Below are 6,113 nucleotides of genomic sequence, written 5' to 3' on the forward strand. Positions count from 1 at the left end.
CCACAGAGCTCACCTCTCTAGGAGTAAACTATCTAAAATATATCCCAATGTTCCTGACATGTGTGAAAAATGCAAACTTTCACCCTGTAACCTGAGTCATATGTTTGCACTCTGTCCCAAACTGCAGAACTTTTGGAACACTTTCTTTGAAACTATGTCCGACGTTCTTAAAATCAAATTGGATGTCTGTCCTTTAATTGCCATCTTTGGTGTTTCATCTCAACGTCAGCCTCTGAACCATAAACAAGCTAGTGTTGTGGCCTTTGCATCGTTACTTGCTCGGCACAGAATATTGTTGTCTTGGACCTCTCCACAACCCCCCTCTATATCAGTCTGGCTTAAAGACTTAATGTTCTTTTTAAAACTTGAAAAAATCAAGTACAACATCAGAGGCAGGGGTGACTCATTTTTGGGAAAATGGCAACAATTTATTACCTACTTCAATGATGTACGCACCCTGGAGGTGGATTGAGGAGAGGTAGACGGTAAACACTAATCATCTTACCTTTTTTTTGTGTGTGTGTGTGTTTTTTTTGTGTTTTTTCTTTGAATGTTTGTTTCTTATTGTTTTTTGTTTCCTCCTTTCTTTTGGTTTTGGCTGTTGTTGTTTTGTTGGGGTTGTTGGGTGTGGTGTTATAATGTGTAAAGTGCAAATTTCCAATAAAAATTCTATGATCAAAAAAAAAATCTTCTCTTGGTAGTCCACTTCTACTACTACACTACCCTATTCCACTTCCCCTAGTACACAACTTCAAGTGTACTACCCTAGTCCACTTCACTTAGGTTGAGTTTAGAGTACTTTATTTACAGCACTAGTTAAAGTCTTATGCATTTCCCTTCCACTTGTCCCCTTGCCCTTGGATAACTGGTGCTGGCCAAAGTGCAGATCAGTGCTGCCCATCTTGTCATTCATATATGATGGTATTAAGCAGCTGTATAACCGACTCTTAATACCAGGAACTTTCCCCACATAAATATTGACCTTGGACTTCAAGGTGCAATAGTCCATTTTTAAAATTTCTTACACATACAAATTACCTGAAAATATGCAGAACATGAAAATAATGGTTTAAGCCATGGCCTCAGCACGAGTGTACCATATGGCTGAAAAAAACATTTGCAAAACTGCGAATGCACTTCACTCTGGACCGGAGATTGTCTGGATGGGCTTCATGTCAGGCTTTTTATAGACACTCGCAATGCCCCTTCACTCGGCCCCTCACCACAGCATGCCGGGATTGAAAAGAACCTAGATTTAAGCCTGTAAGCTCCCAGTGCAGCCAGATAATTATTGTGTTAGTAAAAACCATGCTGAGCTTCAGGAAAAAAATAACCTAAAGACAGAAGAAATGCAAAAACACCAGAATAAACACTGGCAGTGCTTTTAGTAATTATTACTGATGAAGCTGGACACGGATTTAGCGATGTTACTCTTTGACAGGTCTGTAAATGCAATCTGTAAACTTTGAACAGTTTCACTGACCTTCTGTACATAATGAATCCAGTAGATATGTTTTTATCAGATCAGGAGATACTTTGGACTAACCACCTTGAAATTGACAGTTTTCTGCAAAGTTTGGCACCCCTCTGAGGCTGCATGATAATTTGCTTTGACTTTTTAAGAAAAGATCGTAGTGATATGCCATTCAGTTTCTAGAGAAAGCTGGATAATGTAATGTTTTTCAGACAAGAATTCTTAGTGTAGTGGTATTGAGTTGTATGAAATAAAATCAAATGTGAAAATAGGCTGTGCAAAGATTTGGCCACCCTTTCAATTGTGTTGTTTTAAATACCTGTAGTCACTTAATGCTGATTGCAACACAAAATTGATTTGATTGGCTATTAGACTGAAAACACAGGAGCAACCAATCATGAAAAAGGGTATTCTAGGTAGCTAATTGCTAGTTGTACTTCTCTTTGATTCTCTACTGGAAAGTAGCAACATAGGAACCTCAAAAGAACATCCTAATGACTTAAAAACTAGGATAATTCATCAGTATGAATTAGGAGAAGGATACAAAAAGTTATCACAAAGGTTAAGGTCTCTGTCTCCACAGTCAGAAATATAATTAGAAAATGGAGGGCCACAGGAACAGTTCTTGTGAAGGAAAGATGTGGTAGGCCGAGAGAAATATCTGAAAGGTGAAGAATGATTAGAATGGTCACAGACAGACCACAGACCACCTCCAAACAGCTCCAAGAACATCTTTATGCTGATGGTGTCGTTGTACATCGTTTCACAGTCCAGCGAACCTTTGAACAAGGAACAGCTCGATGGAAGGGTGATGCGGAAAAAGCCTTTTCTTTGTTCTGCCAACAAGCCGTCGTTTGAGGTACTCGAACGCTCATCTGGACAAGCCAGAATTATTTTGGAATAACGTGCTGTGGACAGAGAAAACTAAGATAGAGTTAATTGGTCACAACCAGAAACGCTTTGTATGGTGGCAAAAGGCACACAGCATTCCAGGAGAAGAAGCTGCTATGGGTCTGTGTGGCAAGCACAAGTACTGGAAACCTTGTCAAAGTTGAGGGTCACATAGATTCCACCCCATATCAGCAGATTCTTAAGAACAATGTTCACGAATCAGTCAAGAGTTTGAAGATATGCTGGGGTTGGATGTTTCAGCAGGACAGTGATCCACAAAGCATTGTTCCAAATCTACCAAGGAATTCATGCACAGACACAGATACAATGTTCTAGAATGTCCATCCCAGTCCCAAGACTTGAACATCATCGAACTGAACATCTATGGAATGATTTGAAGCGGGCTGTCCACACTCAGAAACCATCAAACCTGACTGAACTGGAAACATTTTTCAAGGAGGAATGGTCCAAAATACCTGCAGGCAGAATTCAGGGATTTATCAGTGGCTATGAGAAGCAACTCCAGGTTGTTATTTCAGCAAAAGGAGGCTCTAATAAATATTGACGTAATAATTCCATTGAGGTGCCCAAATTTTTACACCTGTCTGTTTTTGTTATGACTCACATTGCATTGTTTCTGTTGATAAATGTTATTTCAGAACTGAAATGTTACTGTTTCCAAAAGGTATAAATTATATCAAATGAAGGTGCTGCGTCGAAAACCCAGCAGATTATAAACTGAAATTATCAGGAGTGCCAAAACTTAAAACTGTATGTCACGTTAGCCTTGTAGCTATGCTAATAATGCTAATAGTAATATGTTCACCTGAAAATTGCTGAGAATTTGTTATAAAGGAGCAAGTTCCCTAGAGTCACTTCCTGGTGTGTGTATATGATATACACAGTATGTGTCCCATGTATGTGAAGAAGAATCCAGCTGTAGCAGCAGTGTGTGTCAGTAATAACACTGGATACACTCGTATCTGTTGTTAAAACATGACCTTCACTCCATGGGGTTCCCCAGCTCCGAAATAATGACCTGTAAAGCTGAATGTAAAAGTAAAAAATGACCTAAAGAGCTGCATTAGACAACATTAATGCCAATGTCTTATATCAAATACTCTTTTTAACAAACATGCTGTTTTTTTTATGAATTTAGAGCAGAGTGTGTTACAGGAACACACAGATGGGCGTTCAGCCATTCTCAGAGCCTGCTGTAGGATTAAGTGGTTTTACAGACAGCCATGAGCAAAGGGTTATGGGTACAGAATAGCTGCTGGAGTGCTGATCATACACAACAATGAGATATAAAACAATTAGTAAAATCAAATTCACTTATATTTATCTGGTAATATTAAAATACTTGTTTTTTCTTTATCTGATCAAATTTAAAATGAGCTTTTATCTATCTGATAATAATTTTTAAATCATTTTTATTTATCTGATAATATTTAGCTGCAGATTTTTGATGATAAACGTTGAACAACAGTGTTGTGATCTCATGTGCCTGTGATTAGTATCTTTTCCATCCTCAGGTAGGGTTATCACCGTCACACCCCTCTGCTGTCTGTCAGTGGTACAGTCCAGGGCTGGGTTTATTCTACCTCTCCTCATCAGTTTATCTGTATGAGATATATTCTTATTAGTTCATCTCTGAGAAACAGACACACAGGAAGTTTGGTTATTTATTAAGAGGATCTAGAACAATGAACGACACACAGGAAACAATATTACAACCCCAATTCCAAAAAAATTGGGACGCTGTGTGAAATGTAAATAAAAATAGAATGCAATGATTTGCAAATCTCATAAACCCGTATGTTGTTCACAGTAGAACATAGAAAACATATCAAATGTTTAAACTGAGGAAATGAGGTATTTTTGAATTTGATGACCGCAACACGTCTAAAAAAAGTTTGAGATGGGGGTAACAGAAGGATGGAAAAGTAAGTGTTAGTAAAAAGAAACAGCTGGAGCTTAATTGGCAACAGGTCAATAACATGACTGGGTATAAAAAGAGGATCTTAGAGAGGCAGAGTCTCTCAAAAGTAAAGATGGGATGGAATCTGGATGGTGCCTTTCCAGATGTGCAAGCTATCCATCCATAAGCTCTAAGCAGGCTTGTGAACTGAGCGTTGAAAAAAGTCAGATGGTCCCTCTCCTCTTTAGACCTCTTTAGTTTAGAGGACGCAGCGTCCATGGTTTCCAAAAAAGAATTTCCAGTTTGAATTCGTCTGACCACAGAAAAGTTCTCCACATTTTAAATGAGCTTTGGCCCAGAGAAGAAGGCAGCGTTTCTGGATAATGTTCATGGTTTCTTCTTTGCATGATAGAGCTTTAATAAGTGTTTGTGGATGGCTCGGTGAACTGTGTTCACAGACAATGAGTTCTGGAGGTGTTTCTGAGCCCATGCAGTGATTTCCATTACAGAATCAGGCCTGTTTTTAATGCTGTGGCTCCTGAAGGCCCGAAGATCACGGACATGCAATATTGATTTTCACCCTCGTCCCTTGCACACAGAGATTTCTCCAGATTCTCTGAATCTTTTGATGATATTATGTACTGTAGATTATGAGATATTCATAATCTTCACAATTTTACGTTGAGGAACATTATTCTGAAATTGTTCCACAAATTGTAGACACAGTTTTTCACAGATGGTGAACCTCTGTCCGACTTTACTTCTGAAAGACTCCGCCTCACTAAGATCCTCTTTTTATACCTAGTCATGTTACTGACCTGTTCCCAATTAACCTCCAGCTGTTTCTTTTTACTAACACTTACTTTTCCAGCCTTTTGTTGCCCCATCCCAACTTTTTTGACGTGTTGTGCCCATCAAATTAAAAATTACCTTATTTTTTTCTTAAAACGGTACATTTCCTCAGTTTAAACATTTTAAATGTTTTCTATGTTCTATTATAATAGACGTTTTTATGAGGTTTCATTGCATTGTTTTTATTTACATTTTACACAGCATCCCAACTTTTTTGGAATTGGGGTTGTAAAAACCTGCTATAAGGATTCATAAACACAAACATCACGTGTGACTAACAGAGAGTCAAGTATTTATTCATTTGTTTGAATTCATATTATATTAAATGAATGTAAATTAAATGAACAGATTTATTTTCTGTATTTATTAGTGACTGAATATTGATCAAGAGGAAACTGTTTTAATGCTGCAATTCACTGACCTATCAGAAGAGGGCGATAATCCTCTTCTGTAGTTCTTTATACTAGTATAACATACATAACCACAAAAAAAATAAGTCTACAGTCAAAACAGGAGTGGGTCAACACCAGGGAGTGGAATAAAGCTAGAGCACAGACTACAGGCCGAGCACACACAATTCTGTCCTCTTAAAACATGACAAGTTAGCCAAACCACATTAGCATTAAAGTGGTCTTTTTTTACTATACAAGAATTCATGAGCTTGTTTCCATATTTTTATTCTTAAATAATGGAAATGTGTAAATACAGTGTTTTACTTTAAATATTGTATATAAGTGTACAAACATACACACAGTATGTAACATATCTGAAAGAAAGGAAGCACACTAGTTATTCTTTAGATATTCTTAACTATGAAAAAGTTATATTTTGTCATATTTTATAGATAAAAGTTATATTTTGTTGCTCCGATTATAATTTATTACACACCTAGCTTGAAACATAACACACACCCACACACACCCAGACACACACACACACACACACATACACACACCATTGCTTTACTATTTTCAT

This window comes from Ictalurus furcatus, chromosome 1, assembly GCF_023375685.1.
Source record: "Ictalurus furcatus strain D&B chromosome 1, Billie_1.0, whole genome shotgun sequence".
Classification (NCBI taxonomy): domain Eukaryota; kingdom Metazoa; phylum Chordata; class Actinopteri; order Siluriformes; family Ictaluridae; genus Ictalurus; species Ictalurus furcatus.